The sequence below is a fragment of the Aquarana catesbeiana genome, linkage group LG01, assembly GCF_042186555.1.
Source record: "Aquarana catesbeiana isolate 2022-GZ linkage group LG01, ASM4218655v1, whole genome shotgun sequence".
Lineage (NCBI taxonomy): Eukaryota > Metazoa > Chordata > Amphibia > Anura > Ranidae > Aquarana > Aquarana catesbeiana.
The window spans coordinates 110,756,732-110,783,933 of NC_133324.1; the positions used below are offsets into that span (position 1 = coordinate 110,756,732).

At 42.9% G+C, this 27,202-nt stretch overlaps 1 long non-coding RNA gene across 1 annotated transcript; it reads left to right on the forward strand.

Moving 5' to 3' along the window:
* On the forward strand, positions 1-26,908 carry LOC141107003 (uncharacterized). Its single transcript, XR_012235870.1, has 3 exons — positions 1-24; positions 4,200-4,324; positions 25,549-26,908. It is a non-coding gene; the product is annotated as an uncharacterized lncRNA (long non-coding RNA).
* Positions 26,909-27,202: the final 294 nt, after the last annotated feature.

Below are 27,202 nucleotides of genomic sequence, written 5' to 3' on the forward strand. Positions count from 1 at the left end.
TCTCATCTCAAAAAAAGTTGGGAGGTATGTGTGTTTTTGTGTACTTGTAACTGCATTGCAAAACATTTGTGTAATTGGTCACATAAAAAGTGGTATACACAACGCTCAGCAGAGATGTAGGTGTGGTTTAAAGGAAATTGGAATCACTTATCAATAATTTTGCATTGAATGAACATAGGCCCATTTGTAGTTCCTGCTACAATGCCATACTCTTTGAACATAATTCTGACTGTATCGATTCTCTACCTACCTAAAGGATACAATTTTGAGTCACTGTTCCCTCAATGTGAGAAAGGTATTTTATTGCAGTAAGACCTTATCTCCTATTATTGCTTACTTCAAAAGCCACCTACTGCAAGAACCTGTATTCACAAAGAAACCTTTGTCTCCCCAACACCTGATCTATCAGTCAGCAAGTAGATGAAAGTGAACAAGTCTCGGCATAGAATTGGGCTTGGCTTGGGGCATCTACAATTGAGCATTTCTCTCTGGTGTCAGCATAAAAACTTGTATTTCAAGGATTTATATTACACGTTACACATCTGAAAAAGTTACAATCGCTGTTTGTTAGCAGATGTTGGTGGTAATATATTGCCAAAATGGATGTATATAATATTTTATGCTTTCGCTTTTGAACAGTGGTTCTTAAAGCAGAGTTCCAGTCCCCCAAACATTTTTTTTTTTTGTAATTGTCCAAACCTGTACATGAACATTTCTAACATGTCATATTTTTTGCTCTTTTACTTTCTTTAACCACTTCAGCCCCGGAAGGATTTGCCCCCTTAATGACCAGGCCATTTTTTGCAATTCGGCAATTCGTTTTAACTGACGTTTGCGCGGTCGTGCGACGATGTACCCAAACAAAATTGATGCCTTTAGCACTTTCTTTTGGTGGTATTTAATTACCTCTGTGGTTTTTATTTTTTGAGCTATAAACAAAAAAGGGTGACAATTTAAAAAAAAAACAAAAACAATATTTTGTACTTTTTGCTATAATAAATATCCCCCCAAAAAATATAAAAAAACTAATTTCTTCCTTAGTTTAGGCTGATATGTATTCTTCTACATATTTTTGGTAAAAAAAAATTACAATAAGCGTATATTGATTGGTTTGCGCAAAAGTTATAGCGTCAAAATAAAATAGGGGATATACTTATGGCATTTTTATTATTGTATATTGTTATAGTAATGGTGTTGATGTGCGATTTTTAGCGGGACTGCGACATTGCGGCGGACAGATTGGACACTTTTGACACATTTTTGGGACAGAGCTAAAAATAGCCACTGATTACTGTATAAATGTCATTGGCAGGGAATGGGTTACTAGGGGGTGATCAAGGGCTTAAATGTGTGTCCTAGGGAGAGATTCTAACTGTGGGGGGATGGGACTGCCTTGGGAAGGAGACCGATCGCTGTTCATACTTAGTATGAACAACAGATCTGTCTCCTCTCTCCTGACAGAACAGAGATCTGTCTGTTTATATTGACAGATCTCCATTCTGTCTCTCTCAGGAGCGATCGCTGGTGCCAGGCGGACATCGGTGGCTGGTCCTCTAGTGGTTAAAAATTGTTTGTTACTTATAGATCTCGGAAGCAGGCAGGTTTCATTTTAGCTTTGGGCATCTGAAGACCTCCTGTGTCCATTTCCTGGATTTCTGTGCAGCTGGCTACCCAGCATGCACCTCCCAATCTCTCGCATGCACAGTAATACTGTTGCGCGGCTCTCCTTCTTCCAATAATGCAATTTTTGCATTTTGCGATTTTGGCAGTAGGCAATTCGCAAGGACTCAATTCGCAACCCTTGCGAATTGCCTAATGATGTAATCGCCTAGGCGGGGACGGGCAGATGTAACAGAGAAAAGGTATTTCCAAGCAGAAAATAAAATAAAATGCCATTGGGAAAAGGATGAGCTAAGTGGGTACAATACAGAGAAAGTGCAGAAAATGGGTAGAACTCCGCTTTAACATTTTAAGTCATGGACCCCTTTAAGAATCTGATTAACATTAAAGCCCCCCTCCCCTGTAATACTCACATAAACACAATGCTGAATGCAATGAATATATGTACTTTATTTTAATGAAATGTAATTGTCTAATACATACTGTATATGACACAAACAAAGTTTGAATAAAGTAAGCAAAAACTCACTCCTATTCATACAAAAAGTAATGACCACACATCACAAAAATAAAATACAATCATTTTTTACAAATTAAACAAAACAATTTTAATTCTGTTCAAATCTACTACTACTACTATATAATGAGAGTTAGCACTTGCTTTTATGGAGTGGCAGAAAATGGCAGTTATGCAGAGAACGATGATACAAACTGAAATGGTAAACATGGGCCAACAACGAGTCAAGAGATGCTTAGCGGTCGGCGCTATAAACAGTGACAGGGTGCATTTCCTTTAATGTCTTTCAGGGCCGGTTCGCTGGTCTGACATGCGCTCTGACTTCCAGAGCACAAGTCACATGACATATCAAAATCAATGGTTCCCTTTGAGAGCCTTCTTAACTGGTCCGACTTTGAGAATGTTCCCTGCACTACTTTGGTCCGACTTGGGCACGATTTCAGTCCATTGATTTGAATTTAAGTCGCATCCAATCATCTTAACTGATCTGACTTGTGGCATGCAACTTGTGCTCTGAGGATATTGAAGGGAAACCCCATGGCAAAATAAAAAAAAAACAAAAAAACGTGTTTCTCTCAATTCCATACCATGTCCTTTGAGTCTGGTATGGTCTTGGGGGGAGACCCCACGCTGTTTTTAAAAAAAAAAAAATTTTGGCGTGGGGTTCCCTTTTACAATCCATACCAGAATCAAAGTTGGATCAAAGTCAAGTCCCATTCATTGAGGTCCCATGGAAGTCGGACATGAAGTTGTAGGGTGAAGTCGGATCAGAAGTCATGCAACTTCTGTGTTGGAACAGTATGAACATAGCCTCAATGGGAAACCATTGATTGGGCCAAGGGGGAGGACTGTTTAGTGAATGTAAATGTAATTTTTTATCTGACCCTCACAGACCCCTTGAAACCTATCCATTGACCACTTAGGGGTCCATAGATCCAGATTAAAAACCCCTGGACTCGAACATGAGATTTATATATGTTCATCTCAAAATATTAATTAATATTAATTACTAATATTAATTATATTAGTAGCATCATATCTACAAATAACTGTGAGATTATAGATTTGCCGTGGAAAGGTTACGCAACTAGGTTTGATCGATAGTAAGCCTAATTAAAGCACTTCTGCCTCTTTGAGGAAGCAATCATAGTGTAAATTCTGTTACATCCCTGCCTGGGCATGGCAGCAAGTGATATATAGACATTTTCTTTAAATGTCAGAATTGTTACAGCAGATGCTTTCAACAGCGCATGTTTCTGGCAGAACACGTTTGTGTCTGTGCGTAAAGAGTTAACTACTCAGGTAATCTGCCCCAGTAATGATCGCTGTCAGTCTGCTGGTACCTAAATTGATGTCTGAGCAGGAAAATCTCTACACAGGGCGAGACTGAGGGTGTAATAAATCACGTTTTGTCACAGTAGTGGGATCTGAGAGTGTGATCATTACATTCTGCCCTAAAAGACAGGGGATCCCATCATCGAGAGGCCTAACTATGCTTGACCAGATTATAGGCGATTGGTATCTTCAGTCTCCATATTATAGAACAGTGATGGCGAACCCAGATGTTTTGGAATTACATTTCCCATGATGCTCATCCACTCTGCAGTGTAGTTGAGCATGATGGGAAATCATGGTTCCAAACCATCTGGGGTGCCAAGGTTCGCCATCACTGTTATAGAACATTCCTCTAGTAGAGAGGTTCCCAGACTCTATATACCTTTATTTAGAACAAATATATTTTTTCCAAATGAAATTGCTACCTGCATAATTCACTGCATTGTCAGACAGCTCTGGACCATATAGCAACGCCACGGTTTAGCATGGCTATAGTTAGGTGCTTGCTGCTGCAGTCTACAGTTTCTGAATTATGAAATATCCTATGCAATATTTCGTAGTACATTTTCAAATGTCATTTTGAATGTTTTTAAATCTGCAGATTTTTTTGTATTAATACCTGGTGATCCCGCCATGGGGTCCTTGTTTGGGCATTTTTTGTTATTGTGTGACAACACTCTGTCCCTGTGTCCAATTTGTTCTTCTGTGTTGTCACCCCATCATGCAGGTTTCTGCTGAGAATATGACTTGCTGTTTCACCACCAAGAAACCTGCCATGAAATATGCCATGCAGACTTCACTAGAATGCAGGCAGACAGCAAATTACTGCAAAGAGGCTGCAGGGAATTAAAGGTACTAAGACACTACAATAGATGAAAACAAGTGTTTTAAAAAAATATATATACGGTAAATGTTTATAATACACAATGCTTTACTAAAATAAATGTCATTCAGTTAGGGTTTACACCAACTTTATAATTATATAGAATTTTGACAAAAATACTAGCTAACTGTCCTTCAGTCATTAGTATAGGAGTGACAGTTTAGTGCCTGGCAATGACTCCCCAGGGCTGGATAGTAACAGGATTTAAACAGTCATTCAGTGGCTCATTAAAAATGAGGAGCGTGTTTGTGACTGTAAGGGAGAGAATCTCTAGTGAATGAGAGACTTTAGTTTGTCTGCCAACTGGCATTCTTTCAGAAGAGCAGCTATCAATAATCACATGTTGTACAACATCTGATAGGAAATCAACTACCGGTCTCTGCAATGCCAGCGTCCCCTCTCTGTCCTGTTTTCCCAGTTGTCTGCCCTGCTTATAAATTGTCCATTTATAGCAAATGTAGCACCTGCTATGATAGCTGCCGAGTGCCAACTGCATTTTACATAACCAAACAGTCCCTGTTTCATTAAGTCTCTCGTATTAATTATGAGTTCTGTACTTGGTCTAATTTTTTAAAGGCTGACTTTGGCCAAAACATTTTTTTTTTTATGTTGGATAGAGATAATCTATTAGAAATAATCCCTGTGTCCCAATAAGGAGATATTTGAGTGAGATTTTTTTTTTTCTTTTTGTTTCTCTGTTGAGGAGATTTTTCCTCACTTCCTGTTCCAACTGACACCCATCATCTGGACAGGAAGTGAGTGGATGAAAACAATCCTTACAGATCAACTCACTCTGCTACTATTTTTTTTTTACTGATCTCTGTGTAGATTTCCTTTGCCTTTTTGGTTTGGTTGACACTAGATGAGCTTGGGTTCAGTCGGAATCTGGAAGTCATGAAGCTGTTGGCGGGTGATTTTCCATATAAAAGGAATAATCATGACATGACATTGACCTAATTTGACCATGTGCTCATAGATCAATGATGTCACAAGCAGGACCGGTGCAAGGATTTCTGTCTACACAGTTGAAGGTGCATTTTTCTATAACCCCCCCCCCCCCATCGTTCTCCAGCCACTCCCCTCTCACTCTGGTACCTCCTTCACATTGATCTCATAATGTGATGAGGACTTCACATAGCATTGAAAATTTGAGCTGTGATGAACTGCCACTAAACAGCAGTGTATAATGCATATGAGTGTGCATGGGGGTGTGCCAGGTGTGGCTGGGCACACCCTAATCACTATGTGTGGTGCCGATTCCTGCTATTGTCCTAGATTCCGCCCCTTGTTTCAGGTTGGAGAGCAGGGGAGGGGGCTAGTAAATATGTAATTTACCATCCCCTTCCTTTTCTAAATAAACACAGTGAACACACTCACTCACTGTGTCCATTCATAACTGAAGCATAGTAAACTGTGTTTACTAATGCTTCAGTTTGGGAATAAACCGGAAGCCGCTCAGCACAGAGCACTTCCCATTTATTCATTGTCCATTGCAGATGAGGCTGCAGAGAAAGGCCTGTGTGTTCGAGCTTTGGGGTGCACACCCTAATGCAATAGGCTGTGCACACCAATAGCGTAATGAGGGGGTAGGGTTATGCATTCCCTCACTGACTATGAGCAGCTGGCAGGTGAGGCAAACGAAAACTTCCGCACCGCACCCTCTCTTCTACCAGGCGCAGCGTGGAAATTTTATTTTGCCTCACCTAGCAGCTGCCACCCAATAGGAGAGAGGGCACAGCATTAGGGAACAGAATACAGAAATTTCAACCCCTTTGTGAGGGAGGGTAAGACAAATCTTAATGCCTGAACAAAATTTTGCAACTTTGACATGTTAGTAGAACTGTACATATAATTGCAACTACAAGGGGAGTTTATATAATAAAAGAATACATTTCAAGGAGTGGATACTGCATTTATTTTTCGACATACTCCCCTGCTACATTTATACACACATCTCAGCATTAACTAATGCCTGTTAATCTTCGGCATAGAAACATTTGTCAGTACGCCTTGAACCATCCTAGGACAGCCTGCTTCCCTTTGTCATCAGTGCTGAATTGCTGACCTTCGAGGAACTCTTTTAGGGGTCCAAACAAGTGGAAATCACTCGGAGTGAGGTCCGGGCTGTAAGGGGGATGTGGCAATACCTCTATAGGCTGGGAACCAAAGCACCCGGGATCGTTACTGACGGACATACGATCATCTTTGAAACGTTTACACCACTTAAATGTCTTACTGCGGCTGAGCGTCTCATCACTGTACTGTGTTTGAAGTCTTTTGTAGATATCCACGGGTTTTTTGCCTTTGTTCACAAGAAACTTCATCACCACAGGCTGTTCCATATATGCACTAACACTGTTGTCTGACATCTTGATTAATGTTCTCTGGACTGGCCCGTGATATGTGTGCAGCCTATCATACGGTTATCAGACGTCCCTGGTTTCCGGGGACAGTCCCCGGACTGAGGACATGGTCCCCGGTCCAAGATCATCCCCTGATTTGTCCCCGGATTGCAGGCAGGGGCTGCCGGGTCCAACTACGGGCTGCGGTCACTGCTTTTCTCCCCCTGCAGTGCCGATAAAGTCCAGATCTCCCCGAGTGGCGCACAGCTGATTGCACACAGACACACAGCTGTGCTGGCCGCTCTGCTGAATGGAAGGAAGGAGAAGGGAGGGGGCGGGGCCCAGACTGACACTCCTGGAGGAGCATTCAGAGGCCACACTACACCCGACCATTGGCTGCAGCCTACAGAGAGACTACACATGATGGACAGCCAGAACCAAACTGCTGAGGTACAGAGTGGGAGGGGTTATAGTTTACAGAGAGGGAGGGGGGATTACAGTATACAGAGAAGGAGAGGGGGGGTTACAAAATACAGAGAGGGAGAGGGGGATTACAGTATACAGAGAGGGAGAGGGGGGGTTACAGTATACAGAGAGGGAGAGGGGGGGGTTACAGTATACAGAGAGGGAGAGGGGGGGTTACAGTATACAGAGGGGGGGGTCGCAGTATACAGAGAGAGAGGGGGATACAGTATATACAGAGAGATGGGGAGGGGGTGCAGTATATACTAGAGAGATGGGGGTTACAGTATACACAGAGAGGGGGGTGTTACAGTTTATAAATGGAGAGGGGTTAAAGTATACGGGGGGGGGGGGTTGCAGTATTTTTAGAGAGGGGAGATAAAGTATATACAGACAGAGAGGGGGTACAATATAAACACAGAGAGGGGGATACAGTATATACACAGAGAGGGGGGATACAGTATATACAGAGAGGAGGTACAGTATATGCAGAGAGAGAAAGGGGAGTGGTACAGTATATACAGAAAGGGGGGGGAGATACAATATACAGAGAGAGAGAGGTGGGTACAGTATATACAGAGAAAGAGGGGAGATGCAGTATATACAGAGAGAGAGAAGGTACAGAATATAGAAATATATAATTGTATAATTATATATAATATCAATAAATGCATCTTATCATCTTAACATTTGGTAGTCATATCCCAAAAATTATAAGAAGCATTTTTTTTAATCTCATGGGCAAAATGTGAGAAATAATATGTATATCATACAATCACTCCATAAACCCATACACTGCCTAAATCATTTGAGGAAAATATGCTTATAAAATACCATTTGCAAAAAAAAAAAAAATGTCCCTGGATTTCATTTTAAAAATCTGGTCACCTTAGCCTATCAGTCAGTAATAGGACACACTTGCTACTTACTACTGCATATAGTACCACCATGCTAGCATGCCTTTTTATACCTATAAAAATTAAAAGTCCTGGTTTGATTTGAACGTCCCTCATATTTAATGTATCCAGGTGGATTTTAACTTTTATTTATTTTTCAGGACAAATTGGGCTTTCATTTGCTGGTAAATGATAATGGATAGCTCCTGATTTTTTTTTATTATTAACTGGCCCAAAATAGTAAAAAAAAAAAAAAATTTTAAAGTTATGCTGCGTACACACGAGCGGAATTTCCGTTGGAAAAATCTTGGATGGTTTTTCTGATGGAATTCTGCTCAAACTTGCCTTGCATACACACGGTAACACAAAAGTTTCGCTGAACTTTTGAGCGTCAAGAACGCGGTGACGTACAACAGTAGGACAAGCTGAGAAAATGAAGTTCAATGCTTCCGAGCATGCGTCGAATTGTTTCCGAGCATGCGTAGGAATTTTGCGCGTCGGAATTGGTACAGACGATCGGAATTTCAGATCGGAACTTTTTCCGACCGAAAAATTGACAACCTGCTCTCAATCTTTTGGTGGCTGGAATTCCGCCAGCAAAAGTCCAATGGAGCATACACACGGTTGCATTTTCGGACCAAAAGCTCTCACTGGACTTTTGCTGGAGGAATTTCCGCTCGTGTGTACAGGGCATAAGTGTATATTTCTTGGTATTACCATAACTTACCACTAAAGAACAACCCAAAAAAAACCTCTTCTGCTCCTGCCAATCGCAGCGATACCACATATGTGTATGTTATTTGTTGTTTGAACCCTTAGTAGGGCCCAAAAACAATAGTGCGCATTTTGCTTTTTTTATCCTACCTAAAACACACTGACACTGATTTTAAAAAAAGTTAAAAAAAAAATATTACCCAAAATATACTGACTCTGGCCTTGACATTCGACCCTTACCTTGACGTTAACACTAACTCTGATACTGACCTAGATCACGCTATTTTTTCCATATTTTTAATATATTTTTTTTTTTTCCATACTTTTGTCTGTTTACATCTTTCTCCCCAAGCAAGGAGAGAAAGATACAATGTATCTTTATTACAATGTATCTTTCTCTTCATTCAGAGGAGAAAGAAAACACAGGGGCGGGCTGCACAATGACTGATCACTGTGATAGCCAATCAGAGGCTATCACAGTGATCAGGTGATCAGGAAGTCTTGGTTCCTGATCGTTAATATGAGACCCAGGGCTCTCGGTGTGAGAACCCAGCCTGTTTGTTGGGAGCGCGTTGCCCAGCGAGCTCCCAGCACACACAATAGGTGTGTATAGGCGGCTGGAAGGGGTTAAGAATCCGAATCCCCAGCAAGTGGCTGGGGATTTGGATTTTTCCTTCCCTCCATCCTGGCGCCATAAGGCGGCTGCCTAAACAGCATTATGCTGGTGTCCGCCCTGGTCAGGAGCATCCCTACCCCTTTGTGTGTGAATCTTCTGCCTGCAGCTCAATAGCCTGGCAAAAACAGCTAACTTTGGTGTTCAGATGAATTTAGGTTCAGACTGAAACTAAGCTCAATTAGACAGAAATTGGGGAGATTTTTCTTTATTTTCCATTCTGTCTGAATGAGTAAAATAGCCTCAAACTGGAAAGAAGAAAGTAACCAAAACCCGACAGATGTAGATAATCCCTCCACACTCTGTGCCATACTAAACTGGTTGGATTTGTGCTCCAGTTTCAACTTTCAAGGTGAAGCCACACCTGTCTCAGCTTTCTAAAAATTGGCAAAGGTCTGGTGGCAAGATAATTAAGTCTACAAAATCACACTTTGCCTATTATGTTCCTTAATCCATATACAGGCATGCAAATACAAGATTTTGGATTTACTAATGGCAAATGGATTTCACTTTGCAAAGGAAGTTGCACTTTGCATGGGGATTTTCTCCAGAGTGTGACGTGAGGCTTTGATGACTTCCATCATCCACCCATGTTCATGTTTTTTTTAACTTTCCTTGCATATGATTGGGTATTCTTTTGCATAATAACATTTCACTACTTTAAGGGCACTTTCACACTGGGGCAGGGGGGCGTTAGCGGTAAAGCGCCGCTAATATTAGCGGCGCTTTACCATTGTAATTTCGACGCTTTTTAGCTGCTTTTAACCCCCACTAGCGGTTGAATAAAGGGTTAAAAGCGCTCTCAAAGCGCAGCTGCCGAATCGCTTTGCAGGCGCTGCAGCAGCGCTGCCTAATGAATTCAATGGGCAGGAGCGGTGTATACACCCCTCCTCCACCGCCCGAAAGATGCTGCTTGCAGGACTTTTTCTAACGTCCTGCAAGTGCACTGCCCCAGTGCTAGCAGCCGAATAAAGGGTTAAAATTGTCCGCAAAGCGCTGCTGCCAAAGCGCTTTGCATGCGCTGCGGCAACGCTGCCCATTGATTTCAATGGGCAGGAACGGTGTATACACCCCTCCTTCACCGCCCGAAAGATGCTGCTTGCAGGACTTTTTCTAACTTCCTGCAAGTGCACTGCCCCAGTGCTAGCGGCCGACAGATTCTGACAGATTAAATCCTCTTTCTATTGCATTTAGACTTTAAAATGTGGCAAGTTATTAGGATAAAAGTAGAATTTCTTTCACGGAAAAAATGTGTGACCTGCACAGTGGTTTAGGTTTAATACCTAAACTGGATCTCCAAAATATTTCAGAGATTTTTGTTGAACGCCAGCTTATTCTAATATTTTACTGAAATCTGAACATTTCCTGTATTTCAGGCTAGGTTTCTCTCTGTAGGTTTGTGGCAATGTGGCTCTCAGTAATCTGCATGTAAATCTTATCTCTCTCCTCTCTTCTACCTTGCCTCTGGTTTCTCAAAGTTCATCTCACTTTTTTTTTTTTTGAGATCCTACGCTGACATTTCCTGCTATTATCTACAAAGCTTTTAGTGTACTCCTCCCTTTCTATTAGCCTGAGAAACATTTTTAGTCTTGACAGCCTGTGCCTTAGGGGCCTCTGCAAGGTGTGTAAGAATCGGCAGAAGAGAAGACAACTTTATATCTGGTTTTAGGAGCAGTTCTTCCTTTATAAGAACCAGTCTAAAGGCTGGTACACACTGGCCAAATATCGGACAGTATCGGCTCCTTCAACAGAAACCGTCCAAAATCGGCCAGTCGGCCAGTGTGTACCGCAGCCTGTCCAGCTTTGTAAAACTGCTATAAGATGGTCAGGAAGCGGTTAAGATATACTTGCTGAGGACTCTACAGCATTCAGTAAAAGTCCAGATGTGTAAGATGTCTGGTCTTCCTATGTGCTCATTGTTTTTTTCTCACCGGCCCCAATGTGGAAGGAACCACCAAGCTCAGCAGGGGATGAGGGTATTTGACACTTTCAGATGTGTCAACTACCTTTCATCATGCTTTCCTTACAGGCTTGGCTTGTGTTTATTTTTCACATAGTGGCAGAGTTGCTTTAAAGCGGGGGTGCACCCATCTATCATTTTTTTTTTTTTGAGTTCATTCACAAACTTTTCTTCTCAGCATTACATACTCACATATTGTGTGTAATATGTCCGCCTGTGTCAGATTTCGTCGGAAAGAATAACTTATATTATTCACTGCAGGCGGTTTCCATCTTCATTGTGGGCATTTGAAGCCCACAAGCATTTATTTCCTGGATGCGGTGAATGCTGTCCTCCCAGCATTCACCGCTCGTTCCCGCACATGCTCAGTGGCATCCTGGAAAGCCTGAGACTAGCTCCCAGGAGACTGTGCGGAGTCTGGGAGAGGCTAGAAACAAGCCTACTCCCATGGGAGGAGAACCAGGAAGTGCAAAGAAGAATAGAAAAATAAAAGGTCATTACGGCGATTTAAATTTTTTTAAACAGCATGTCAGCATCTAGGCAAGGAAGAGAATACATACAGATATTGTTCAAAATTTGGGTGGAACCCCGCTTTAACAACTGTTGAGATATCAGTCACACAAGGGGTGAATTGTTTTTAATAGGTTACATTACTCATAGATTTTCATTGTGAGTAGAAGCAGTAAAGCACAACCATTGTATAGCACTGCAAAGCTCAAAACACAGCCTGAACTGCCCTTTGATGTCTGTTTTTAAGCCAGTGTCCCTGTCATGGCCTTGCATTAAATTTTCAGTGAAGGTGGGTCTGAGGCCTCAAAACCATCCCTCTGATTCACTACTTTTTCAGGTTCTTTGCTAATCTTGGCTCTCTGACCATGTCAGGGATCATTCACTTGCACACCTTTGAGAAGCCTCTTCATTTTAAGTAGTTCTAGGCCTAGCCTGGAGGGGGTCCCACCAAACACTTGAGACCCATGAGATATGCAGGCCCAGCTTGCTGTGCACATGCACTCAGGGAACCTTTCCTACCATGCCAAGCAAGCAGACCCTCCTTCGCTAGGTCACCACTCATTCCTGACCAGAACCTCCACACTCCCCAGCTATAGGCTATACTGCTAACTTCTTCAAAATAATAAATGAATAGTAAATAGTAAATGAATAGTAAATTCAGCACATATAGTAGCTGAAAAACTCATACCTTACCTTTCTCACCCAGCCAAACTTTGCTTACTTGTGCTGCTAGTCCCCACCAAATAAATTACAGAAGCACCATTAAATGAAAACATTTACTTAACTTTTTGGTATAGATTTACACATTAACAATCAATTTTATCCAAGTTTTTTTTCCAAAAATTTGATAAGGTGCAGAAGAAACATTGGAGCTTGAGCATAACTTGTCCCAAAGTTGGGTGTTACAGGAGGAATACTCACAGAGTTGTACTGGACATATCCTGCTGTAATTTTCAACTGTATTCCCATCTAGGGGGTTCAACTCATTTCCAGCTTTCCCATGAAGGGGAAGACATATTTGCCCACTCTGTGCCCTAGGTCCTTCTCCTTGTGGTTATAGAGGAGCTTGGGAGTCCTCTAAACTTCAGTGACATTAACTAAAGATGGGCATGTGTCCACATAAGACTGCTGATGTCACCAGCATCCCACCATTTTATTAACATGTGCTGTGGGGTAGTGAATGAGCCAACCCGCAGCCGATTGGACCAAAAAAGAGTGCAACATTGACTGCACCGCTTTTTTGTGATCTATTTTCAATAAAAAACTTTTGGACTCTATCTGAAGATCTCTGGTGTGCTGGCAAATATTGACATTGTTCTGTGCATGGTTCCAGTCTCCAGCTGGTTGTTGCTGCAGCACCCATTATGTTTGATCCTATTCCAGGAGCGTGTGTGATGGGAATATTGACAATTAATTTGAAGTTTAGATAATGGTGACTTGGGAGGACCAAGCTCTTCTTCAGTCTCTGTGAGTAATATGGACCATCTCTCCTAAAGGCAGGAAATCTGGCTAACAGGGGACTCCATTCTGCCATCTAGCCTGCATATATAAAGAATAAACATATGTGCCACTATATATTATATATTAAAGTGGTTGTAAGCCTCAGATATGAAATATCAATGAAGCATATCCCTCTATAGTGTGTACTTGTCTCTAGGGCTGCAACTAACGATCATTTTCATAATCGATTAGTTGGCCGATTATTGTTTCAATTAATCAATTAATCGGTTAATAACCTTAAAAAAAGTGTGGTGTATAATTTAGTTAATATGTAAAGTTTAGAAAAAGGCAATTTATTCCTAAACATCTTTATACGCAGGGGTAAATATAAATAACCAACTATATGGTTAGGGAGTAAAATCTTTAATCCTCTCTGAGAATAACAGACAGAAGAGATATACTCTATATACTATTAGAGGTTGAATCTAGTAAATATCATCAGATTCAGATGAAATTTTTTTATTCAAAGAAAAAAAAAATTCTAGACTGTTTTGCAGATTTTCAAACAGAACTGTAATATTATGCTTTTCTGCAGCTTCTCCATTGAAGTATATTGAACCAAAAAAGTACCGTTTTGCATTGAAAAAGGTCCTTGTCCCTTTCCAAATACACAGCAGCTGAAAAAAAGCATAGATGTGAATGTTAAATGAACTGTAGTGCATTTCTGCAAAAAGCACCAAAAAACACATGGGTGGGAACCAGGCCTATTTAGTAACATAATGGAGTTAAAAAAAAAATAGCCCTTAGTTTTTTTACTTTGCAACAGTGAAAGTAATATTTACAGTAGAGATTATTTGCTCTTTTTGTACTATAAAGGGCTAATTTTAGCTTTTTTAACCCCATTATGTTACTGGCCGATTAATCGATTACTATTTTAATAATCGATTAATTTCATAATCGATTAGTTGTCGATTAATCGATTAGTTTTTTCGGCCCTACTTGTCTCAATTAAAGCACTAAGTGTCATTTCTGTCTTCTGCTTCATTCCTCTGCTATCAGCATGAATTGCTTCTGACAACTTTTCCTGACACCTAGAAAAAACAGGTGACGGGGAGGGACCTCCAGCAGATTGAGAGTCTAAGCTCTGTTCCTGTGAGCTGTGTGAAGGGAGGTGTGTCTCTTCCCTCCAATCATCTCTCAGAGATCTCCACACTGAGCTTTGCAGAGTGTAATTTTAGCGCTCCACCCCCTTTTTTCTGAACTCTCAGACAAGCTTATAAATTCAGCACTTTGAACGGTGTAAAGGAGAGAAGACTGCAGATAAACAGGTACAACTTACGTAGGAGGATTTGTTTCATCTCTCTGTATCACAACAATTGCCCCCTTCACTGGGTATATTTAAGGGTTTACAACCACTTTAACCGCTTGCCAACTGTATACTGTATATATATGGTGGCAAGGTGGCTCTCCAGGGCAGGATCACTTACCTGTATGTAGTCCCAATAACACAGCGCTCGCAGAGTACATAAAGTGCCTATATCAAACAGTGCAAAAAAAAAACCTGCCTTCACTCCCCAGCAAGTGCAATGCTGAGAAATCTACAGGGAACTGATTTGGTGGATATCCCAGTTGCCCTAAGCGTTTAGTTTGGAGACCCTATTGAGGACACCTAGAAGCTCTTTACTCCTATCACCAGATATAAGCATGTCTGACCCCCAGACTGAAAAGCTGAGGGTCCATTTTCTCTGGTGAGTGGGGAGGCGGGAGGGGAGTGTGGCACAGTGCACAGCATGCCTTTATGAAGCACTTCAGCACTTTTTGTATGGAATTTGGAGCACCGAGCACTTTATTGAAGATTTCTGAAAATACTTTGTCATATATGTAATATAAAAAAAAAAAAAAAAAAAACGTTGGACTGTTTGATATATGCACTTTCTGTAATCTGCGAGCGCTGTGTTATTGGAACTGTATTAGTAAAGTGGTTTAGCACTTGGTGAACAGCAGCTGTGGAATAATTTGATCTTTTTTCACGAATTTGAACATAGCACGAGTATTTATTTGTTTTTCACTTACCTGTATGTAATCCTGCACTTCCGGGTCTGGGGAGCGCATGCGGAAGCCAATCAGCGAGTCTGGTGGACGCAATGTCCGCCGGTACCCAACGATTATTCAGGACACAGGAAGAACAGCGGTCTTCCTATGTAAATAAGGCAGATCACCGTTCTGTGAGAAGGGAAGGTAATGATCCTGTGTTCCTGCAGAGCAGGAAACCGGATCTCTGCCTTTCCATAGTACAAGCACCTCGCACAGTGTACACAAGCACAGGTTAGGCACACAGTTAACTCACTGATCGCCCCTAATGTTAACCCCTTCCCTGCTAGTGTTATTAGTACAGTGACAGTGCATATTTTTAGCACTGATCACTGTATTAGTGTCACTGGTCCCCAAAAAGTGTCAGTTAGTGTCCGACTTGACCACCACAATCTCGTAGTCCCACTATAAGTTGCTGATTGCCGCCATTACTAGTAATAAATAAATAAATAAATAAATAAAAATTCCATAAATCTATCCCATAGTTTATAGATGCTATAACTTTTGCGCAAACCAATCAATATACGCTTATTGGGATTTTTTTTACTAAAAATATGTAGCAAAATACATATTGGCCTAAAATGATGAAGAAAGCAGATTTTTTCCATTTTTTTTAGTAGATATGCTTTATAGCTGAAAGTAAGAAATATTGTCATATTTTTTTTCAAAATTTTCAGTCATTTTTGTTTATAACACAAAAAAATTAAAAAACGCAAAGGTGATCAAATACCACCAAATGAAATCTCTATTTGTGGGGAAAAAAAAGGACATGTCAGTTAAAGTGGGGGCCACCCTGAAAAAAAAAATCCACCAAAAATCCTAAAAAAATTTAAAAAAAAAACATTTGGAAAAATTTTTTTTTTTATACTTACCTGAAACCCTTGTTGCTAGGCAGTCTTCCTAATCTGCCTCTTCCTATTTCGTGGCATGTTCTGCTCCTCGGTGAGTGGCTCCGTTGTCTTCTGGGAACTGTGTGTGTTCCCAGAACACCACGGGGCCATTCACAGATCGCCGCGCCGCTCGCGCGTGCGCAGTAGGAAACTGGCAGTGAAGCTGCAAGGCTCCACTGCCTGTTTCCCTTACCTAGGATGGCGGTGCCGGGACCCGAGAGCCGAGGGACGGGTCGGCCTCAGGCGGACGACATCGCAGGCACCCAGGACAGGTAAGTCTACTTATGTAAAGTCAGCAGCTACAGTGTTTGTAGCTGCTGACTTTAAAAAAATGTTTTAGCTGGCTGGAATCCCGCTTTAAAGTAACGCAGTGCCATAGTGCAAAAAACGGCCTGGTCATAAAGGTGGGGCTGAAGTGGCTAACATATTGATAAAATTATTTACAAGCTGGTTATGTTTTATATGAACAGTATACAGTATATAATATATATAATGTATAATATATATATATATATATATATATATATATATACACAGTAAAACCTTGGTTTGAGAGTAACTTGGTTTGAAAACATTTTGCAAGACAAGCAAAATTTTTTAATAAATTTTGACTTGATATACAAGCGATGTCTTGATATACAAGTAGCGGCACGTCACAACTGAATATAAAAGAGAAGAGGGGCGTCTCTAACTGTAGCAATATGGTTACATTTAATGAAAGCAGGGCCGCCATCAGGGGGGGGTACAGCCGTTACAACTGTAAGGGGCCCCGGGGCCCGAGGGGCCCGCCTGGGCCAGAAGAAGGCAGGACTGGTGAAGGGGATCCGTGCTGTGCAGTATGGAAACAATCTCACAGTTTCAGCAGTTCTCGTGTCATTGATTTTAGACATCGAGCTCTTTACTGCCACCTCTGGCTACTATGTGCATGTGCACCCCTCGTGTGACAGTGATCTGCCTGTACTATGCTTCTCAGCAACATGTCAGCTTTGTAAAAACGAGCTAGGACTAGGTAGGAAGTTACAAGTAGGGGCTGTGAAGGAAAGGGAGGGGGTCCGTTTGTGTACAGGGAGGGGCCAGAGGTTTGTGTGTGTACAGATTTGTCTATGTGGGGCTGCCATACATACAGGTGTGTGTGTGAGGGGGGGGGGGGTGGCTGACATATATACAGGTGTGTGTGTGTGGGGGGGGGGCGCTGACATATATACAGGTGTATGGGGGGCTGACATATATACAGGTGTGTGTGTGGGGGGGGGGCGCTGACATATATACAGGTGTATGGGGGGCTGACATATATACAGGTGTGTGTGGAGGGCACTGAAATATATACAGGTGTGTGTGTGGGGTGGCGCTGACATATATACAGGTGTGTGTGGGGGGTGGCTAAAATGTATACAGGTGTGTGAGGGGGGCTGACATATATACAGGTGTGTGGGGGGCTGACATATTATACAGGTGTGTGTGGGGGGGGCGCTGACATATATACAGGTGTATGGGGGGCTGACATATATACAGGTGTGTGTGGGGGGCTGACATATTATACAGGTGTGTGTGGGGGGGGCGCTGACATATATACAGGTGTATGGGGGGCTGACATATATACAGGTGTGTATGGGGAGGCACTGACATATATACAGGTGTGTGTGTGGGGTGGCGCTGACATATATACAGGTGTGTTGGGGGGTGGCTAAAATGTATACAGGTGTGTGAGGGGGGCTGACATATATACAGGTACGTGGGGGGGTGACATATATACAGGTGTGTGTGTGAGGGGGGCTGACATTTATACAGGTGTGTGTGTGTATGGGGGGGCTGACATATATACAGGTGTGTGTGAGGGGGGTTTCCATATATACAGGTGTGTGTGTGTATGGGGGGGCTGCCATATATACAGGTGTGTGTGTGTGTATGGGGGTCTGACATATATACAGGTGTGTGTGAGGGGGGGTTGCCATATATACAGGTTTGTGTTTGTATGGGGGGGGGGGCTGACATATATACAGGTGTGTGTGAGGGGGCTGCCATATATACAGACGTGTGTGTGTATGGGGGGCTGACATATATACAGGTGTGTGTGAGGGGGGTTGCCATATATACAGGTGTGTGTGTGTGTGTATGGGGGGGCTGACATATATACAGGTGTGTGTGAGGGGGGCTGCCATATATACAGGTGTGTGTGTGTGTGTATGGGGGGGGCTGACATATATACAGGTGTGTGTGTGGGGGGGGGGGCGCTGCCATATATACAGGTGTGTGTATGGGAGGGGCTGACATATATACAGGTGTGTGTGGGGGGGCTGCCATATATACAGGTGTGTATTGGGGGGGCTGACATGTATACAGGTGTGTGTGTGGGGGGCTGCTATATATACAGGTGTGTGTGTGGGGGGCTGACATATATATATATATATATATATATATATATATATATATACAGGTGTGAGGGGGGCGGACAAATATACAGGTGTGTGTATGGGGGGCTGACATATATACAGGTGTGAGGGGGCTGCCATATATACAGGTGTGTATGGGGGGCTGACATGTATACAGGTGTGTGTGTGGGGGGGCTGCCATATATACAGGTGTGTGTGTGGGGGGGCTGACTTATATACAGGTGTGAGGGGGCGGACAAATATACAGGTGTGGGGGGGGGGCTGACATATATACAGGTGTGTGTGAGGGGGATTACAAATATACAGATTTGGAGGGCTGACATATATACAGGATTGAGGGGAGAGCTGAGTGCGTATAGGGGAGGTGGCCGGTGTGCAGATTCAGTAGGATGGCCCATAGGCAAGCTCTGGGGAATGTTGCTGGTCAGGCTCGGGGGGGGGGGGCAGATCTGAAGCTGTGTAAGGGACCCAAACATTTCTGATGGCTGCCCTGAATGAAGGTACAACATTTAGCAACTCACATGGTCGATGATTAAAACAGGTACATCTAAGTATGTAGGCATCCGAGGTAAAGCTGTCCACATAGACCATGGGAGGCTCCTCTCTTCTCTTTTACACTCTGTAGCTCCTGATGGATTTTGCTTCTAATACCCTTGTGGAGGCTTCCATTTGTGGATGGACATTTTATGGCTATCACATTGCTATCACATTGCTATAATCTTTTTATATGGACTATAAACTGAAGGACTTCTGAATAAATAGAATCATCTGAGTCTCCATTATTTCTTATGGGGAAATTTGCTTTGATATACAAGTGCTTTGGATTACAAGCATGTTTCTGGAACAATTATGCTCGCAATCCAAGGTTTTTCGGTATATAATTAAAAAGGTTGTTCATTTCCTTTACAAAGGTGAAACGAAATACCGTATTTATCGGCGTATAACACGCACTTTTTTCCCCTTAAAATCAGGGGGAAATCGTGGGTGCGTGTTATACGCCGATCCCCGCTATTTTTGTGATCTATCGGAGCGATCGCCGCCGACATTCACATAGCGGGTATTTTTAAATATGGCGCCGCGGAGTTTGGAGGGACTCAGCGGCGCTCGTTCAGCTGAACAAGCGCCACCGAGAACACAGTGACTGGGCGGAGCCGAGATACACATAGCCGAGGGTTCTCGGCTCTTCTCGGCGCCGTTCACAGTCCCGCCCAGTCCCGCCATTGTTATGTCCATCATAGGGACTGGGCGTGACTGTGAACGGCGCCGAGAAGAGCCGAGAACCCTCGGCTATGTGTATCTCGGCTCCGCCCAGTCACTGTGTTCTCGGCGGCGCTCGTTCAGCTGAACGAGCGCCGCCGAGTCCCTCCGAACTCCACGGCGCCATATTTAAAAATACACACTAAACTTGTGTATGTCGGCAGCATTGGGGACAAGGCTGCACTGACCACTGGGGACAAGGCTGCACTGGGGCAAAGCTGCACTGGGGCAAAGCTGCACTGACAATTCTGCACTGGGGCAAAGCTGCACTGACAATTCTGCACTGGGGCAAAGCTGCACTGACAAGGCTGCACTGGGGCAAAGCTGCACTGACAAGGCTGCACTGGGGCAAAGCTGCACTGACAATTCTGCACTGGGGCAAAGCTGCACTGACAAGGCTGCACTGGGGCAAGGCTGCACTAACAAGGCTGCAGATGAACACTGATGAGGCTGCATTGATAGGCATTTAAATGTAATTTTTTTTCCTTAAACTTCCCTCCTAAAAGTTTTTTCCTTAAAATTCCCTCCTAAACTTGGGGTGCGTGTTATACGCCAGCGCATGTTATACGCCGATAAATACGGTATTTAGATGCCTGTTTAACCTTTCTTTTTACATTGACGAACCTGAAATTTCCTTTCAATGAAAAACGGACACCTGTCTCCACACACTTTTCTCCTTTTGAACAGTGCCTGGAATTTCTCTGTCCCGTCACAGGTTACTTTGTTTCTATGCAGCCCTCATTAATAATTTAACAGCTCTCTCCTGCTCAGCTATTTTGACATCACCTTGCCATGCAAACACATTAGTAGAAGCTAATACTTTAATAATGGCCAAGAAAGGCCTGTCCTGTGATTAATGAGGAGATAGAAAATGTTTTAATCAGTACAATTATCCAGATGTTTACTTGAAAGGAGACATTTAGGAGATTAATATCTGTAGATGGTTTTATGGAAGCTTGCACAAGATGATGGGAGGTCTTTGCATGAAGTCTAGAGTAATAAACAGCAGGGTGCTACAGCCAGGATCTGCAAAATAAAACAGCTAAAAGTGGTTTTAAAGAAAATTTTGCTGACATTTTTAAATGTAGGCAGTTAGCACATTTACTCAGTTATCCTTGAAATGCAACTGATAATAATATGAGAATTAGCATTCAACAACCTCCAGATTATCAGGGACGTGCGGTGAGGTCAGTGACTGGTGAGACACTGGCTAGTATCAGAGCCAGATACACGCAGGTTACATACGCCACAATCGTTAGAGCAAGAGCAATAATTCTAGCACTAGACCTCCTCTGTAACTCTAAGCATGTGACCTGTACAAAATTTTAAAGCTTCGCCTATGGAGATTTTTAGGTACCGAAGTTTGGCACCATTCCGCTAGCGCAATTTTAAAGAGTGACATGTTAGGTATCCATTTACTTGGCGTAACATCATCTTTCACATTATGCAAAAAAAATGATTCAGCTTGATTAAAACAGTACCTTTTCAGCAGGCAGCAGATTCTCATTCTCTCGCTTAACTGTGTGAGAAAAACATGGGATTGTGGGTAAATCTTGTAGTTAAGAGGGCTGGGCTGGAAGGGAGCATTTTAGACACATGCCCCTTCTATGACACTGCAGTGAGAGGACAGCCTCCACTGCAGCATTTTTATTGAATAGTTTGTTCCAATGGTGCTTTCAAGCTGTCCATTAAAGCGGAGTTCCGAATAAAAAAAAAAAATTAAAAGTCAGCAGCTAAAAATACTGCAGCTGCTGACTTTTAATAATCGGACACTTACCTGTCCCAGGGTCCAGCAATGCAGTGGAATGAAGCCCCGCTCGTCTCCCCCTCCTCTCTGTGGCGCCAGCATTGTCACTGTGGGCGCCCGGCTGTGGCTTCACAGCCGGGCACGCACGAGCCGTGCTGCACGTTGTGGCTGGCCGGGCAATCATCTGGGACCTGTGACGTGTCCCAGATGATTGCTGAGAGGGAGGGGGGAGGGGTGAACTTACTTCCAGCGCTGCGGTGCCCCAGGAGGAAGTGGGAGCTGGAACCCTCTAAAAAGAGAGTTTCTGCTCCCCGCCCCCCTCCCCCCCCCAAAAAAAAATTACATGCCAAATGTGGCATATCAGGGGGTCACCTTCCCTTAAAGCAGAAGTTCCATAACTCCGCTTTAAGCTCAGTGCTTCTGATAAGAAGTGGGAGGCACTGTGAGCTCATCCTCTCAGTCTGCTGCAAACAGAGTGTGCCAGCTTACATTTAAACTGGCCGTCCTGTATGTAGTTTCTTACAGGCCCCACAAAGAGCCCCGTATCTCGGAGCCCCAAATTTTGACCAGTGGTGGGGTAGGACTTCCGCTGCCTACCCCAGGTCACCGAGCTAGGACCCTCGAAGCTCGATCTTTTTTTTTTTTTTTTCCTATGTTCATGGCAGGTGAGGCTCTGCCTCACCTGCCTAACCCTGACTGCACGTCCCTGCAGATTATGTATCAGTGTCTGCTATATGATAGGGATTTTTAGAGCACAACTCATGTAGGACCAGTTGAGCTTTCTAGTTCAGCTATCAAGTCTTCAGGCTTACATTTTTGTATATAAAATGCCATGTAATTAAAGCATACCTAAACACAAAAGCAAAAATATTATACACTGCAGCTTACCAATTCTTAGATATGGTAGCTGCATTCATTTTCTGTTTTTGTGTTTTTAATGGGGGGGGGGGGGGATGCATTAGGCACTTTCACACGTGCGGACCGTATGTCCGTATTTCATCCATCCGTTTTCGGATGGATGAAATACGGACATACATGCATCCCTATGAGATAGTGGGTGTCAGTGGATGAACATCCGCTGGCACTCGATATCATCCATCCCCGCTATGGTCCGATTCTGCAGACGGAGGAAAATTCTATTTTTCTATCCATCTGCAGAGCGGATCAGATGAACACGGACAGACGGTCCGTGCTCATCCGATCCCCCATAGGGGAGAGCGGAGATCTGACAGGGTGGTCCCTGCACAGTGTGCGTGTCCCGCTCTGTCATCCGCCGGCTCAGCTGGGAAAAACGGAGTGATCCCCGCTGAGCAGCGGATGTTCACGGGTCGGATCAACATGGATCCGTCCCGTGTGAAAGGGGCCTTAAGGTAAAAAAAAAAAAAAAATTGCCTTTACAACCACTTTAAGTCTTTTCCCAGCTTGCACATCTCCCCCAGCAACCTAATGATAAGTGAGCAACAGCAATCCAAAATTTAGGGTAAGTTGGGGAGGACCAAAAGCAACTAATTTTTGTAATACACTATATTGTCAAAAGTATTGGGACACCTGCCTTTATACAAACATCAACTTTAATGGCATCCCAGTCTTAGTCCATAGGGTTCAATATTGAGTTGGCCCACCCTTTGCAGCTTTAACAGCTTCAACTCTTCTGGGAATGCTGTCTACAAGGTTTAGGAGTGTGTCTATGGGAATGTTTGACCATTCATCCATAAGCGCATTTGTGAGGTCAGGCACTGATGTTGGACAAGAAGGCCTGGCATGCAGTCTTCACTCTAATTCATCCCAAAGGTGTTCTGTCCGGGTGGGGTCAGGACTCTGTGCAGGCCAGTCAAGTTCCTCCACCCCAAATTCGCTCATCCTTGTCTTTATGGACCTTGCTTTGTGCACTGGTCCGAATCATCTGGTGGAGGGGGGATTATGACTTGGGGTTGTTTTTCAGGGGTTGGGCTTGGCCTCTTAGTTCAAGTGAAGGGAACTCTTAAGACGTCAACATACCAAGTCATTTTGGACAATTTCATGCTCCCAACTTTTTTAAAACAGTTTGGGGATGGCCCCTTCCTGCTCCAATATGACTGCACACCAGTGCACAAAGCACTAACCTCAACATGATAGAACACCTTCTTGCTCAACATCAGTGCCTGTCCTCACAAATGCACTTCTGGAAGAATGGTCAAACATTCCCATAGACACACTCCTAAACCTTGTGGACAGCCTTCCCTGAAGAGTTGAAGCTGTTATAGCTGCAAAGGGTGGGCCAACTCCATATTGAACCCTACGGACTAAGACTGGGATGCCATTAAATGTCATGTGCGTGTAAAGGCAGGCGTCCCCATACTTTTGACAATATAGTGTAGATTCGCCCACTGATAATTAGCTACACGGTCTGGTGAATTCTTCCTGCCTAAATGTGTAATTGGTGTGCATGTGTGTGTAAGGCCCCTTTCACACTGACGGACCGATCAGGTGCGCCTGTCATTTTTTCAGGTGGACCCAGTCAGACCATTTATTGCTCTCTATGGAGCGGCAGATGTCAGTGGACATACTGTATGTTCACCAACATCCAATTTAAAACAGACAGTTGGGAACCCATTCCCCATCTGTCTGGAGGATCGACAATTGGATTGGAAACAGACAGGCGGTCTGTTTACATTCAATAGCCCCCTAGAGAACAGCAGGCTGTGTCCGTGTCCACTCTGCATCAGCGGAGCGGACACGGACCGGTCATCTGCCTGCTCTGTGAAGATCAGCGGAGAGATTCCCTTGCTGAGCGGGCGGATCCACTAGCGAACTTTGCCAGTGTGAAAGGGGCCTTAAACATGTCAGACATGCATTGGAACACATTTTGATTTTTTTATTTGTTATACAGGCTTTATGTATATAATATATATAATGCCAACAGTTTGTTTAATGCTTTACAAAAAGAGACAGTACAGTTACAATACAATTCAAGAAAAGGGTTAGGAGGGGCCTGCTCGTGAGCGCTTACAATCTAAAAAGAAGGTCAGGTGACACAAAGTTAATAAGTATAATTATGGCCTTCCATTGCAAAAAAAACAAAAAAAAACAAAAAAAAAAAACAAAGCTTAATCATAAGTGCATCTACATTTACAGTCTTCTTTTAGCCCCCTGCAAAGTCCCACAAATATCTGTTGATCCAGCCAGTAAAGCCCATCTAGTGCAGCTTCCTGTGATGGGGTGGCAACAATGCTGCACTGCTCCTGAATTCTGACCAGAGTTGCCACTCTCATGTAGGCTGGGCCTGTTTGCACTACAGAGGGATGAGAATATGTTGTAGGGGGGCGTGGCTATGAGCATTGTCACTGCTGATTCACAAATCTGTAACTTGTCATTCAGCACCTGGCCACACCCAGTCTTGCTCACTACTTTCTGGATTGACAGCACTGCCTCTGTTGCTGAAATTCTCCCACTGTGAGCTGCAGTGTTGGGGAGGTGGAGCGAGTGAGACACAAATGAAGGAGTATTAGGTTCAGTCAGGGGAGGTAAAGGAAGTTTTTTTTCACTTTATGAGGCTTGAGCATCAAATAGTAACTGGATTTGGTACTTATTTAGACTGTCATACAGGAACCTTTAGATGTACTTTTATTTGAGCCTATTCGTTAACTACTGATCTTAACCTAAGTTTAAAGGGGTTGTAAACCCTCACATCTACCCAGTGAAGTGAACAGCCTCAGATGATACATAGAGAGTAAATATATCTCCCTACATAAGTTTTACATGTACAATATATCTGCTGTCTTCAGCTTTATATATCCTTTAGAAAGCACACATCTTGTTACAGATTTTCTCTTCCTTTTCAGCACTGAGTGTGAAGTCTGGGCATACAGCCAAGACAGCTGATTGGAGGAAAGGCACACACACCCACACCCACTCCGCAAAAGAAGGAAGGAATGTGCAGAGCTCTGCTGTGAGAAGGCAAGCTGTCTGCTAATCTATTTAAAGCAACCTCCCATGACACAAACTTCAGGCTGCTTTTATCTCCTGTGACGGAGAACTTGTCAGAGGTTATCTGGCTGATAACAGAACTACGGAGCAGGAGAAAGCCACGGGACTCAGTGCTTTGGAGAAAGATAAGAAAACACTATAGATATATGTGTCCAGCTCAAATTTCATGAATCGTGTTTACATCCACTTTAAAGGAAACCTGTCATGAGGGAAACATTGCAGGCTGCAATTACTGATCTCTTCTTTAAATACCTTTCCCTTTGACCCACTGGCTTTAATACTTTGAGCTGATATTCTGAAGAAAAGGTGCAAATAGGGATTGCTGACTTTTGCGGATTTGCATGCATGTTACATACATCCTGTTTATTGATTATGGATGCTTACTGAGCATGTTGGCTGTTTTCAAAATTCATGTTCTACAATCTGTACAACTGTATCTAACTCTGAATTATACAATAATATCAAATTATAAGCATACATCACCTGGCTCCGATTATCTGGATAACGTACAATGTGTATAACTCCATTTTTACAAAACCTTATTTTTACATGCAAATGTTTATCACATAATATGATGCTAGTTAAAATATATTAAGGCTGTGTGAATTAAAATGCATCTTTTTACAGTAATTGTATTTTCAAAACCAATTGATTCGAATGATTTTTGTCAGCTCTTAAAGTGGTTGTAAACCTAGTTACACCACTTTTACCTACAGTTAACCTCCCTGGCGGTATGATTATTTTGGATTTTAGGTGCTGAAAGCGGTACAATTATTTTGCATGGAAATTTGGCGTTTTATATTGTAGGTCTGTAATTATTAACAATAACACACTTAAATCTGTCCAAACAAGAGTCTAGTAGACATCCCGGCTATGATAAAGTTGGAAACACAAAAACATAAATTATAATATAATAATTAAAAAAATAATAAAAAAAAAAAAATAATAATAATAAAATAAATTTCCCTACGATTCACTATCGCTCAATTCTGCAAGTGTTCTAATTTATTATCGCTGTTTTCTAGCTGGTCTAAAGCCACTTTTGATGTAAAGGGACACTTTTTGGTTGCTATGGACAATCTCCAGTTTCCAGGCAGAAAGAACAGTATATATAACATAAAACTGCATGCAGGGCATAGGACAAAGCACTGGGGACAAAAGGGATGTGAAATAATTACATACAGTACTGTAATCTGTAAGGGAACGGAGCCTGGCTCGGAGAGGCTTCGGGGGAGGACGGAGCCCACGGACACTGCGGGAGACATCGCAGGATCCCGGGGACAAGGTAAGTAAAGCCACACCAGGATCCTGCGATGTAATCCCGAGTGTGGCTCGGGGTTACCGCTAATGGGACTGCATTTAAACCCCGAGCCACACTCGGGAAAACCGCCAGGGAGGCTACGCTTATTATAAGGCTTACCTGTAGGTACTGGAAATATCTCCTACACCTGCACGGTTCAGGAGATATTTATCATATACGCTTGCGCTGACATCATTGGCGCATGGGCA